This window comes from Bos indicus x Bos taurus, chromosome 23 (genome assembly GCF_003369695.1).
Source record: "Bos indicus x Bos taurus breed Angus x Brahman F1 hybrid chromosome 23, Bos_hybrid_MaternalHap_v2.0, whole genome shotgun sequence".
NCBI classification, from domain to species: domain Eukaryota; kingdom Metazoa; phylum Chordata; class Mammalia; order Artiodactyla; family Bovidae; genus Bos; species Bos indicus x Bos taurus.
This window is the reverse complement of record NC_040098.1, coordinates 13,517,252-13,532,147: the sequence shown is the minus strand read 5'-3', so window position 1 is coordinate 13,532,147 and position 14,896 is coordinate 13,517,252. Positions and strand designations below refer to the sequence as shown.

Below are 14,896 nucleotides of genomic sequence, written 5' to 3'. Positions count from 1 at the left end.
AAGCTTTGGTTAAGGCTCTGATCACTTCTTATCTGGGGTACAGCAATGGCCTCATAACTGATCTCCCTGCCTCAAGTCTACTTTCACTTCCATACCTTTACTCAGGAAGCTTCCTTTGGCTGGAATTATGTCCTTTCTAGTCACTCTCTCCAAAGCCCCACACCCCGGACCTCCAGTAAGCCCAAGGGTTAAGCAGAACTGACAGTCCAACATTCCTGATCAGACTTGACACTACGTTTCCCTGACTCCACAGTCTATGCTCTTAACTGCTCTTGCTTGACTGCCTTCCTTATAACAAAGATACTTTAAAGTCTAGTGACCTTTATACTTTAAAACGCACTTTTGCATACATTATTTTGTTTTAGCTGCACAATTCTACAACGTAGGTAAGACAGGTATTGTTATCCTCACTTATAAAACGAAGAAACAAGAGTCGGAGGAATTCAAGGCCGGGTCCATCGCACGTTGCTGTGGAGTTAACGAGTGTCACTAGGCATTCTTTCACATTAACCTGCACTCAGCCCCAAAGGTCCCGGTTCCTGGAAAAGCCTTCCTGCACTTCGCAGAAGGAGCCGATGGGATCCGCTCCAGACGGGACAGCAGTCTGGAGACCCTGCCGTCTCCCCTACAGGCGCCCGGGCGATCACGACTGGGACCTCCCCGTTTGTAGTGACGCGATCGGTGACGCCATACAGTGACGTAAAGTGACGTAACTCACCGGGAGCCAGGTGTCGGCAGGGCAGCCACACCCTGGAGCCCTTTGATCCGGAGGGCAGCGTGTCGGGCGGCTGCGGGAAAACCGCAAAAGCCGCGGGACGCGACCTTCCGGCCCTGAACCGGTGTAACCTGCCGGCCCGCCGCCGATCGGTTGCTACGTGACGCAAGCGCGCAGAGGCGCGTGCGCGGCCACGGCGGTGTGCGTGAAAGCGGACGCGCGCCGCGGTGGCGGCGGCGGCGAGGACGGCGGCGACGGCAGCGGCCGAGGGGGCGGTGGTTACGAGGAGGGTGCGGAGCGGGCGGAAGAGGCGCCCGTGCGGGCCGTGAGGTCGCAGAGGAGCATCGTGGGGGTGAGTAGCCGGGGCCTCGCGGGGGAGGTGGGGCCCGGCCGCACCTGCTGCGCGGGCCCGGGGCGCGGGGACGCGCGCCCCTCCGCGCTCCTCAGCCGCCTACTCCGGGGGGCGGGGAGGGAGCGCCGACGGGGGCTGACGAGGGTCAGTTCCTGGGCGCGGGCGCTCCGGAAACCGGCCGCCTGCGGCCGGCGGAGACTTCAGTTCTGGAAGCGTCTGGGGCGTCTGGAGTTCCTCAGGGCGGCCCTGCCAGGCTCCCGGGCCGAGGAATCTGAAGCCCGAGAAGTCCGGCTCCCTGAGCAGCCTCACATCCTGCCTGAGACGAGGCTGCGCGAAACCGAAGGCGAGGAGGAACGGGGAACGCAGTGGTTGGGGCTCGGATAAGTTGGGCCCTGCTGGGGCCCCTCAACGCCCCTGCCCTGGCCGGGCTCCGAGGAGGAGCCGGTTGTTATGGAGAGTGTTGTGTGAATCAGTGCCCGCGCGCCGCGTCAGACACACCCACGACCGGGGGCAGGAGATCTGTCACTGTGGAGAGGGGGCGGGCAACTTGTTGCCTGGTGTTTCCAACTTCAGGAGTTGTGTGCACGTGTTTGATGCACGCTGAAAGCCTTGTCGGCGCTTAGCATTTTATCACGCTGTTGCTACAGATTTTGAGGCCAAGGGGTGGATAGACATCCTTAGCTCTTCCTCCAAATACTCAAATCAGCTGTTTTATTTCCCTAACCCATGTTGTACTTCTGTCATTATTAGGGCCAAGTAACTGTGGAGGCGCTGCCTTTTATTTTCTTTAAAAGAAGTACAGGCTTGGTATTTACTAGGCAGAAAACACAGATTCTGTTCAGCGTGTGGGCTGGAAATGTTGATGGTCGGATAAGCCTGATAGGGTACAGCTTAACATCAGCCCAGTGCTTTCTTAGTGCCTTGGACTCTCTCGCCTAGTGACCATGCTCAGGAGAAAGTATTGGAGGTAGGAAGTCAGTCAGTCTTTTCTGATCGTTGATGAAGGCAGTGCCTAGAAACTGTGGAAAGGTAGGCTGTACTGAAATTTAATCATGATTTGTGCAAGAAAATTGACAATAACTTGTAACTTCTCATTCAGTTCGAAAAGTCTATGATCCAGTTTCACAACTGAGGATCTGTAATGTTTGTTACTTGAGGTTCTTGTATCTTGGAGCCAGGGATAGATAACCTTGCTCTGTAGCACTTCAAGTACTGAGACTTCAATATTTCTTGTGCTCTGGACAGTAATAGCTTTTAGGACAGAATCACATTTGTTTCCTTCAGGGCCGTGTCTCCAGCACCTGCAAAAGTGTTTGCCACAGAGTAGACACAGTAGATATTTATTATATGTGACACTGTGGATAAGTCGTTTATCAGTGCTTAGCAAGCGTTTAGCTCAGTCCTTCAAGTAGTTAATACATATGCTGCCTGTGCCCAGTATTATGCTATATGTGGGAGGAGGATTGTGGGATTAACAAATGACATTGAAAGACCTGGCTTTTTCCCCTTAAGAGTGAAAACAGTATTGCTGGGAAAATAAAGCACATAGAAAATAATTATGAAACTAGATGAGGCAGTCTGTAAACAGGTGCTCTGTGAGGTACTATACTTTAAGTACAGTACAAACTTAGAAAAGATTGATTTCATCTTTGGAAAAAGTGGAAACTTTCTTTTAGAGATAAGTCATATGTTTGAGAAAATAGTGTGAATTTGGTCACTGGGGGAATATATTGCAGCGACTTACATGTCCCTTGATAGGGGATAATTGGAGAGACAAGGTTTAGCAGGTTCAGGAGGGAAAGTGTTAAGACTCAGGCAGGCTTATCAGCATCCCACTGATAAACAGAGCCTGCTTCCTGGGAGGGATGGGAGTTGTGTTACTCAGAGTAGACTCTTAGACAAGAATAAGTGTTATCCTTATTTAAAATGCAAAGATATTATAGTTGAACCAAAAGCAGGTATACCTCTGATTTCAGTACTAATCTGAATAAATGCCTCACTACTGTGCGCTTATCTTATGTATTTAGTCAGCAGTGCATGCCCTCATTTCTAAAATCTGCCTGATGTGCTGGGGCCGTTGTATTGGAAATGTACTGAAATGATGTACCCAAAGCAATTATCCAGCTACTCTCCGTGATACAGTTTTCCTTGGGATTATCTCTTATAGCGGTCTGTGATGTTTGTAGTCCTGCTGATCCTGTAAAATATACAAATCATGTTAGCTGGGAAAGGAGTCTATTTGAAGGATACTCAAAAATATTGACAAAAAGATTTTGAGAAAATTGCAAATGCTGCTGCTAAATATTGAACCTTCACTCTTTATCTTTTGTTGTAATGTGAGCTTTCTTTTGAGTGTTGCATAAACCTGAACTTGAATTGCTAACCTGTGTAATGTTGCAACACCAAATGTTGCATTATTTAACAACTCAGCAAATATTTATTGGGTACTGGCTATGGCTGGGCACTGTGTTGGGTGCAGGGACAGTGAAGAAAGCACAGTATACCTGAGATATCAAGTGTTCATCAGAGGAGACAGACACTAACCATGACATGTTACGATAAGAGCTCACTATTTTTGGAATAAATAAAATGCTGAAGGAATAGATTACTTTGGCTGGGGAAATAAATCAATAGAGTCAGGGAAAACTTTAAAAATGATGGAACTTAGCCCCGAAGGTTAATTAGTATTTTGCCACACGGAAAAGGAAAAACAATCATTCCAGGCAGAGGGGAAAGTATAAGCAAAATTGCCAAAGATTAAAATTAAGTGGGAAAACTTTGAGTTCTTTTTTGTAGGCTTCTTGTATGGCAGAAGTGATGAGACAGGAAAGTTATGGTTGGAGCCAAATCATGAGGAAGTCTTTTATTCTAAAAAGCCTAGACCTGCCAGCACTACTCCTGTGTTGGCGATAAGAGAATGGTGGAAGGTAGAATAATCAGATCAGAAAGTTAAGTGGCAGTTCGTGTGCGGAGTTGCTTTAGAGTGGAGAGGCAGGGAAACCAATTAGGATGTAGGTGAGAGGTGCCCATATCTTGAAGAGGGACAGTGGGAATGGACAGCTTGTAAAGATATTTTAGATGTTAAAATCTCTGAATGTTATGGACAGCTAGAAGTGAGAGAGAGTGAGAAGTCAAAAGTGGCACTGATGATTATGAGGGCATTAGATTAGAAAACATAGGAGGAGGAACAGATTTACAATGGAGGGAAGAAATGATGGCATGTTAATTTTAAGGCCCCTGTGTGGAGTTTAGAGAGGTCCATTAGCTAACTGGAAGTTCTACTCCAGAGTTTATCAGACTTTAGAAGTAATTGTCATGTAACTGACGGACTCCAAGGCTACTATGTAGTAGCATTCTAGGACTTAATATAGTTAGTCTTTGGAGTTAGGAAAACCCAAAGTCAAATCTCTTATGCCTCTGTTGGTTAGATTGAGTAACCTTAGACAATTTATTTAGCATCTCTAAACCTATGGGGTTTTTTTTCCCCTGAAAAGTGGGGTTAATAATACTTAAAAGAATTGTTGTGGCAATTAAGATAATATGCACACAACAGGACAGTGCTTGGACGATAAATGCTTAATAAATGACAGCTGTTGCTGTTAGTTGTTGTAATAGTTACAGCTGCAGAGATAGTGGAAGAAGATAATCCTACCCAGAAAAGTTGAGAATGAGAACTGGAAAGAACATGGAGTGGAACTTCTGGATGGTTTCTCAAACTTGAGCATTCATCAGAAATACCTGGAGGCTTTGGTAAAATACAGATTTCTTAGTGTCCCACCTCCACAGTTTCTGATTCAGTAAGTCTGGCAGGGGCTCTTGAATTTGCATTTTGAATAAGTTCTCATGTGTTGCTAATGTTGTTATTCCCAGGACTGCACTTGGAGAACCACTGACTCAGAGGATTGGTGAAGGAAGAGAGGCCAGCTGAGAGGCTAACGAATAGATTGAGGTTGATGGAGAATTCAGAGAAAGTTTAGAGCAAAATAAGGAAGTAAGAGCCTGGAGAACCACCATTCTGCTTTCCAGTTCCATGAACTTCAACTCATTCTTATTTCTGTTTCATCCAGAATTTGGTATAATGCTTGGCACATAACATTGTTTGAACGAACCTTTGAAGCTTCTTAACAATGTCCTTATGGGTGATTGCAAGTACTAACGTTCCTTCATCCTCTTATATCTCTGCATGGTCACTGAGAAGATACTGTTTCTAATTTTATAGACACACATAAACACAATAACTGCAGAAAATTTCTTTCAGATAGCTGAGGCATAACTAGGTGCTTTTGACTCTGAATTAGATGCCCCCGCCCTCTTTTAAATGTCAGAGAGCCCAGTTAGCAAAATAATTGTCAATAACAAGTGCCAAGACTCTGCTCAATGTTACATGGCATCCTGGAGGGGAGGGGAGTTTGGGGGAGAATGGATACAAGATATGTAGGGCTGAGCTCCCATCGCTGTTCACCTGAAACTGTCACAACATTGTTAATCAGCTATACCCCAATACAAAATAAAAATTTTATTTTAAAAAGTCTGAACATTCTGTCTTAAAAAAATGCCAAGATTACAATCTGTATCTTTTATTAGGTACTTTGAAGGTTTATAGAGTAAGAAAATAATATACTTTGTGTACCTGGGATGTTTACAAGAGGATGGGAAAAATGGGCAAAACTCAAAGGAAAGAAACAGAATGAGATAAAATCACAGAAATGTGGATGGAGGGGAGCAGGAACATAAGGACTTCTTTCTTCTCTGCTGATGTACTTTGGGTCTTACATGTCTCATATACTCATATAGCACAAATGTTAGTGCTAATATCATAGATGTTAGTCCTACATCTATGATAGGAAGTTATAAGGGAGTTCGTCTGTATTTGTTGTTGTCGTTCAGTTGCTCACTTGTGTCCAATTCTTTGGGACCCCATGAGCTATACTGTGCCAGGCTTCCCTGTCCTCCATCTCCCGGAGTTTGCTCAAACTCATGTCCATTGAGTTGGTGATGGTGTCTAGCCATCTCATCCTCTGTTGTCCCCTTCTCCTTCTGCCTGCAGTCTTTTCCAGCATCATGGTCTTTTCTAGTGACTCGGCTCTTCGCATCAGGTGGCCAAAGTATTGGAGCTTTAGCAGCAGTACTTCCAGTATTCAGGGTAGATTTCCTTTGATTGACTGGTTTGATCTCCTCGCTGTCCAAGGGACTCTCAAGAGTCTCCTCCAACACCACAATTCGAAAGCATCAATTCTTCAGTGCTTAGCCTTCTTTATGGTCCAACTCTCACATCCATACATGACTACTGGAAAAAATATAGCTTTGGCTATATGGAACTTTGTTGGCAAAATGATGTCTCTGCTTTTGAATATGTTGTCTAGGTTTGTTACAGCTTTTCTTCCAGGGTACAAGTGTCTTTTAATTTCATGGCTGCAGTCACCATTCATAGTGATTTTGGAGCCCAAGAAAATAAAGTCTGTCACTGTTTCCACTGTTTCCCCATCTATTTGCCATGAAGTGATGGGACCGGATACCATGATCTTCATTTTTTTAATATTGAGTTCCAAGCCAGCTTTTTCACTCTCCTCTTTCACCTTCATCAAGAGGCTCTTTAGTTCCTCTTCACTTTCTGCCATTAGCATGGTGTCATCTGCATATCTGAGGTTATTGATATTTCTCCCAGCAATCTTGATTCCAGCTTGTGCTTCATCCAGCTTGGCATTTCGCATGATGTACTCTGCATATAAGTTAAATAAGCAGGGTGACAATATACAGCCTTGATGTACTCCTTTCCCAATTTTGAACCAGTTCATTGTCCCACGTCTGGTTCTAACTGTTGCTTGACCTGCATACGGGTTTCTCAGGAGGCAGGTAAGGTGGTCTGGTGTTCCCATCTGCATTCCAAGATATGCAGATGATACCACCCTAATGGCAGAAAGTGAAGAAGAACTAGAGCCTCTTGATGAGATGGTTGAATGGCATCACCGACTCAATGGAGATGAATTTGAGCAAACTCTGAGAGGTAGTGAAGGATAGGGAAGCCTGGCGTGCTGCAGTCCATGGGGTCACAAAGAGTCGGACATGACTGAGCGACTAAACAACAACAAATCTGCATGTCTGAAGTTGTTGATATTTCTCCTAACAATCTTGATTGCAACTTGTGATTCATCCAGCCCAGCATTTCGCCTGGTGTACTCTGCACAGAAGTTAAATATACAGGGTGACAGTATACAGCCTTGCTATACTACTTTCTTAATTTCAAACCAGTCAGTTGTTCCATGTGTGGTTCTAACTGTTGCTTCTTGATCTGCATACAGGTTTCTCAGGAAGCAGGTAAGGCGGTCTGGTATTTCCATCTCTTTAATAATTTTCTAAAGTTTACTGTGATCCACACAGTCAAAGGCTTTAACATAGTCAATGAAGCAGAAGTATATGTTTTTCTGGAATGCTCTTGATTCTTCTATGATCCAACAGATGTTGGCAATTTGATCTCTGGTTCCTCTATGTTTTCCAAATCTATCTATACATCTGGAAGTTCTCAGTTCACGTACTATTGAACTCTAGCTTGAAGGATTTTGAGCATTACCTTGCTAGCATGTGAAATGAGTGCAATTGTATGGTAGTTTGAACGTTCTTTGACATTGCCCTTCTTTGGGATTGGAATGAAAACTGCTATATAAGGAAATCAGACAATAGTTGTGCAAAGATATAAACACATTGAAAAGAGATTTCAGGAGTTAAATTGTAGCTAGACCTGTTAGCTACTCAGCATGCTTCATTTGGCTCTTGTTCACTCAGTTTATTCTTTCTACTAACATTTGTTCATTAAGTATATACTATGTGCCAGAAACTGTGCAGAGTGCTGCTACTGCTGCTGCTAAGTCGCTTCAGTCGTGTCCGACTCTGTGCGACCCCATAGACAACAGCCCACCAGGCTCCCCCGTCCCTGGGATTCTCCAGGCAAGAACACTGGAGTGGGTTGCCACCTCCCTCTCCAATGCATGAAAGTGAAAAGTGAAAGTGAACTCCCTCAGTCATGTCTGACTCTTAGCAACCCCATGGACTGCAGTCCACCAGGCTCCTCCATCCATGAGATTTTCCAGGCAAGAGTACTGGAGTGGGGTGCCATTGCCTTCTACACATAGAGAAATGCTCATTGCTCTGGTTATCCAACACTGGCTTTAGTTAGGGATCTGGTGGCTCAACGGTAAAGAATCTGCCTGCAATGTGGGAGACTTGGGTTTGATCCCTTAGTTGGGAAGAACCCCTGGAGGAGGAAATGGCAACCCACTCCAGTATTCTTGCCTGGAGAATCCCATGGACAGAGGAGCCTGGCAGGCTACAGTCCACAGAGTCACAAAAAGTCCGACATGACTGAAGTGACTTGTCAGGGCATGATATACACCTTGTGAGAGGAAGATCTGATGCCTGAATTTTACAATCTTAAGACTATATTGTTATGAGTAGACATCAAGAATATTCATTGGAAGGACTGATGCTGAAGCAGAAACTCCAATACTTTTGCTGCTGCTGCTGCTAAGTCGCTTCAGTCGTGTCTGACTCTGTGCGACCCCATAGATGGCAGCCCACCAGGCTCCCCCGTCCCTGGGATTCTCCAGGCAAGAACACTAAGATTGAGGGCAAGAGGAGAAGGGGCTGACAGAGGATGAGATGGTTGGATGGCATCACTGGGTCAATGGACATGAGTCTGAGCAAACTCCAGGAGATAGTGAAGGACAGGGAAGCCTGGCGAGCTGCAGTCCATGGGATTGCAAAGAGTTGGATGTGACTGAGTGACTGAACAACAGCAAATATTAATATGAGTAGACATTGAGGACTTGAAGATAAATTTTTTCAGCCCTATGTATGTATACTAGAGCCATGAGAGAGTATAGAGATATACAGAACATTTTTTAAAATTTGATTTATTTTTACTTTTGGCTGCACTGGGTTTCACTGCTTTGTGCGGGCTTTCTGTAGTTGCAGTGAATGGGGCTACTGCTGTAGTGCGCCGGCTTTTCTGCGGTGGCCTCTCCCGTTGTGGAGCATGGGCTCTGTGCACGGGCTTCAGTAGTTCCAGCACACGGGCTTAGTAGTTGCAGCGTGCAGGCTCTAGGGCATGCAGACGTCAGTGGTTTTGGCACAAGGTCTCATTAGTTGTGGCTCTTGGGCTCTTGAGTGCTGGCTCAGTAGTGTGGTGCTCGGGATTGGTTGCTCTGCGCCATGTGGAATTTTCCCAGAGCAGGGATTGAACGTGCGTTCCCTGCCTTGGCAGGCAGATTCTTATCCACTGTGCCACCCAGGAAGTCCAGAAATTTTTTTTAAGCAATCAAAGAATATATAATTTGGTAGAGGAGAAAAACATATTTCTCTCGGTTCATGAACTGAGAACTTCCAGATGTTCAAGCTAGATTTAGAAAAGGCAGAAGAACCAGAGATCAAATTGCTAACGTCTGTTGGATCATTGAAAATGCAAGAGAATACCAGAAAAACATCTGCTTCGTTGACTATGTTAAAGCCTTTGACTGTGTGGATTATAACAAACTGAAAAATTTTTAGAGATAGGACTACCAGACCACCTTACCTGCCTCCTGAGAAACCTGTATGCAGGTCAAGAAGGAACAGTTAGAACCAGACATGGAACAACAGACTGGTTCAAAATTGGGTAAGGAGTATGTCAAGGCTGTATATTGTCACCCTGCTTATTTAACTTATATGCAGAGTACATCATGCGAAATGCCAGGCTGGATGAAGCACAAGCTGGAATCAAGATTGCTGGGAGAAATATCAATAAGCTCAGATATGCAGATGACACCATGCTAATGGCAGAAAGTGAAGAGGAACTAAAGAGATTCTTAATGAAAGTGAAAGAGGAGAGTGAAAAAGCTGGCTTGAAACTCAACATTCAAAAAATGACTAGTGGCATTCGGTCCCATCAAGTGAGTGAAAGTTGCTCAGTCGTGTCTGACTCTTTGCGACCACATGGACTATACAATCCATACAATTCTCTAGGTCAGAAAACTGGAGTGGGTAGCCTTTCCTTTCTCCGGGGGATCTTCCCAACCCAGGGATCGAACTCAGGTCTCCCGCATTGCGAGCGGATTCTTTACCAGTTGAGCCACAAGGGAAGTTGTCGGTCCTATCACTTCATGGCAAATAGATGGGGAAACAGTGGAAACACTGACAGACTTTATTTTCTTGGACTCCAAAATCACTGTAGATGGTGACTGTGGCCATGAAATTAAAAGGCATTCATTGGAAGAAAAACAATGACAAACCTAGACAGCATATTCAAAAGCAGAGACATTACTTTGTCAACAAAGGTCTGTCTAGTTTTTTCAGTTTTTCCAGTAGTCATGTATGGATGTGAGAGTTGGACCATAAAGAAGGCTGAGTGCCAAAGAATTGATGCTTTTGAACTGTGGTGTTGGAGAAGACTCTTAAGAGTCCCTTAGACTGCAAGGAGATCCAACCAGTCCACCCTAAAGAAGATCAGTCCTGGGTGTTCATTGGTAGGACTGATGTTGAAGCTGAAACTCCAATACTTTGTCCACCTGATGGGAAGAACTGACTCATTGGAAAAGACCCTGATGTTGGGCAAGCTTGAAGACAGGAGGAGAAGGGGACGACAGAGCACGAGATGGTTGGATGGCATCACAGACTCAATAGACATGAGTTTAAGCAAGCTCCCTGTACCTCCCTGGTGGCTCAGATGGTAAAGTGTCTGCCCACGATGTGGGAGACCTGGGTTCAGTCCCTGGGTCGGGAAGATCTGGAGAAGGAAATGGTAATCCACTCCAGTATTCTTGCCTGGAAAATCCCATGGATGGAAGAGCCTGGTAGGCTACAGTCCATGGGGTTGCAAAGAGTCGGACACAACTAAGCGACTGAACAACAAAATAGAATATGATATGTTAAATAAATATTGGTCACAGTCTAGGTTCTCTAATATTTGAACACCTGAGTGTTCAGTTTCGATTTCAGCTTGTAAGCTTTTATAATATTCCAGAAATTATAGCGTGTCATAAATCCTCATTAATCTCCTGGGCTGCCTTTTGGGTCTTTATGTGATACAGGAAATATTCTGGCAGTCTGTGTCCTCGTTTTCTTGGTTTGGAAATATAGTTGCTGCTGCTGCTGTTGCTGCTGCTGCTAAGTCACTTCAGTTGTGTCCGACTCTGTGCGACCCCATAGACAGCAGCCCACCAGGCTCCCCCGTTCCTGGGGTTCTCCAGGCAAGAACACTGGAGTGGGTTGCCATTTCCTTCTCCAATGCATGAAAGTGAAAAGTGAAAGTGAAGTTGCTCAGTCGTGTCCGACTCTTAGTGACCCCATGGACTGCAGCCCACCAGGCTCCTCTGTCCATGGGATTTTCCAGGCAAGAGTACTGGAGTGGGGTGCCATTGCCTTCTCCGTTGGAAATATAACGCATATAAGCAAAAGCAGTTAGCCACTGTTTATCAAGTGGCTGTATTATGCTAGGCCTTTTCTACTCATAATAAAACCTTGTAAATTGGATATTATCCTCATTTTATTAATTAGGCAGCTGAGTTTCAGAATGGGGAGAACAGTTTGCCTGTGTTTGTGACCAGTGAGGTGCGACAAGTCTGCTGCCCCATGCTTGGTCTCCACAGCCGTGCTCTTCAGCACCATCAGCGTAGGGCCCTAGCATGGAAATATCTAGATGAAGAAATCCAATCTTGTGTCTGCTGATTTGGGAGAAGTTGTTTGAGAAGTAAGACTTTTAATAACTGCCTGAATGATTGAAGCAATTTGATAATATTGTTAAAAATGGAGAAGAAAAGGAGGTAGACAATTAAAGACCCCCATGCAGATTTTCCTGTGAAGACATGCTATATTTGACCCAAAAGTTTTTGGTTGACTGACAGGTTATTTTACATAAACATTCAGATTTCCCATTCTCTATGCATAGGTTCAGTCTTCTGGAGGAAGAGTTGTACTTTTCCAAGCTAATGACATTTAAAGTAAATTCAGAACTCCTTTTTTATCACTTAGTGAAAAATGTCTTGGTGCTTCACCCCAAATTGAAATTTCTCAGCTAATCCTCTTTCTTTCCACACCACTTATTCCTTTCACCCACTCAAGTGTTTGTTTTTTAAATCTATTTACAAGTTAGATACTTGTGTATATATTCTACTTCTGGTTTGATGTTCTTACTCTGATACCTTTTGAGTCCAATTTTATACATTCCTGGGAATCGTGACTATAATTATCTTTGTAAAGCATAGTTGATTTCCACTAATTTCATAATAAACTTTTAAATAAAATTAAACTTATAAAAATGGACAAATATTAAACCCTGTATTTGTTATCTATTGTTATGTGACAAATTGGGGCTTCCCTGGTGGCTAAGCTGTAAAGAATCTGCCTGCAGTACAGGAGATGCAGGTTTGATCCCTGGGTCTGGAAGGCCCCGAGGAGGAGGAAATGGCAACACACGCCAGTATTTGTGCCTGAAAAATCCCAAGTATTCATGCCTGAAAAATTCCACGGAGAGAGGAGCCTGGGGTTGCAGAGTTGGACAGGACTGAAGCGACTAAACGTGGCATGACCTGTAACAAATTACCTCTAAATTTAGCAGCTTAAAAGGACAAATATTTCTTATCTAACAGTACCTTTGGGTGAGAAATTTAGCTGGGTGGATTCTGACTCAATTGTAGACATTCTGTGACAGGTCATCTAAAGACCTGAATGGGGCTGGAGGATCTGCCTCCATGATGGCTGCAGCCTCAGGTCTTTGTAGGGCTGCTTGATTATCCTCACAGCATGTCAGCTGACTTTACCCAGAGCAAGATGATACAAGAGGAAAGACATGCCTTATATACCCTATCTTGACGACACACTGCCACAAAATTCTCTTGAAGTGGGTCACTGAGTCCAACCCACATTCAAAGAAAGCCTTTTAGGCTCCACTGTTTTGGGGAGGATGTCAAAAAGTTTGTAGACATGTTTTGAAACAACCATGAATCTGTCATATGAAGTCGTTTTCTCAGCTGAAATTGATTACCTTTGTTGAAGCACATGCTATAGTCTTTCTGACTTGTGTATTCACAGTATTTTCTGGAAGGATGCTTTGGAGAAAAGGTAGTAGTTTTTGAAATGTGAAGCAAGGTTTTATAAATTAAGTTTCGTTGGTGATTTTTCTTGTTTTTTTCCTCAATTTCTTTTTTTTTAAGTTAATTTATTTATTTGACTGTGCTGCATCTTAGTTGTGGGCATGTGGAATCTAATTCCCTGACCAGGGGTTGAACCCAGGCCCCCTGCATTGGGAGCGTGGAGCCTTAGCACTGGACCACCAAGGAAGTCCCTACAGTAGCCATTGACTTTCAGAAGCCCTTCCTGGCCTTTCAGCTTAGGAATTGCCCTACGTGAAGCTGGGGGCTGCTGCTTGGGTAGACCCAGGCCTCATGGGCATAAGGAGTAGGCAGCAAGGTGACCCATCTGTATCATCCAGAACTGAGCTGGCACCATTGTGCCCCAGACCAGGACACTGTCCCCTGCCCACTGTTGGATATTTTTAAAAATTTTGCATCTTATTAGCTTTATTTCTAACATAGCTGGAATCTCTTCCAATTAAGAGGTTATTAATGGCTTTGATAAGAATGGTTTCAGTGGAGCAGTGGGCTGCTAATGAGACTTCAGTGGATTCAGGAGTGAAATTCAGGTTAGGAAGAGGTGACCACGGGTAAAGATAATCTTAAGAAAAGTTTGAGTAAATACTGGAAAAGGAATTAGAAACTATGTGTAAAGTACTGTATTGAAAAACTGACGTAAGTCCCTGGTGGTGCCGCAGATGGGAATCCACCTGGCGGTGCAGTAGACGTGGGTTTGATCCCTGGTCTGGGGAGATTCCACATGCTGCGGGCAGCTAAAACCTGTGCACCACCACTACTGAAGCCCATACCCAGAGCCTGTGCTCCGCCCCAAGAGAGTGAGCAGTCTGTGCACCACGACTAGAGAGTAGCCTCTGCTCACGGCAACTAGAGAAAGCCCGTGTGCAGCAACAAAGACCCAGCGCAACCAAAAAAATAAACAGTTTTCAAAAAACTGGCCTATATGCTGTCCACCTTGGCTAAGCTGATACGGGCTCAGTCCAACAAGTTGAAAGTATTTTAAACCGTTGAGGGGTATAGGCTTAACACCTGAGGCTTGGAGTCAGCTGCTTCCTGTAGCCTCCTAGTGAGTACTTCTGTTCCTGAATGAAATAGTTTGCTCTAATTTGTATATCAATGCAGTATACCTGTCAGAAGATCATCACCAAATGTATATCATCCTAAATGATGTTATGGTTAAAAAAAATAAAAAATGTGATAGGGGAAATTGGTGGAGGAAACCCAGGGCAAGAAAATGATAGTTATGGTATCACGTGTCAAGCATATACTGTGTCCTTCATGTATTTTATTATTTCACTGCATTTTCGTAACCACCCTATCAGGGCTGTGGTTATCCCCATTTTCTGACTGAGGAGATTTAGAACCCATAGCCTTATCTCCCCTTACCTTATCCTAGTTTCTGCCACTGATTGCTGTAAGCTTGGACAGGTTTCTCCGTTTCCTCATTTGTAAAAAACCATGGTTATGATCCTTAAGTCCTTTCTAGCTCTAGGTTCCTGGGATTCTGTAAATAGTTACTAAATAGTGTTGCTATTGTGTATGAAAAAAGGCTATTCAGGGTATTTCCCCCCTCAGTGAATTAATAACTTAGTGGTAACACGGTCCGGTTGTCCAGACTAAATAATTTATTTTCCCATCACACAGTGTGTACCCATTATGTATGTGGCCTTAGAAGGCTACTGTAAAATAAATCAAGTAAATGGGCTCGGTGAC

At 44.3% G+C, this 14,896-nt stretch overlaps 1 protein-coding gene across 3 annotated transcripts in view; it reads left to right on the top strand.

The window, feature by feature from the left end:
* The first annotated feature begins 904 nt into the window (after positions 1 to 904).
* The window catches only part of BTBD9 (BTB domain containing 9), a 421,919-nt gene continuing 407,927 nt past the window's right edge, over positions 905 to 14,896 (top strand). For 2 of the 3 annotated variants that reach the window (XM_027524032.1, XM_027524030.1), the window contains exon 1: positions 905 to 1,067. The gene's annotated coding sequence lies outside the window, so the exon portion shown is untranslated. Of the gene's footprint in view, positions 1,068 to 1,233; positions 1,411 to 14,896 lie in introns of those variants that run through there. The other variant, XM_027524031.1, reaches the window with a different exon arrangement.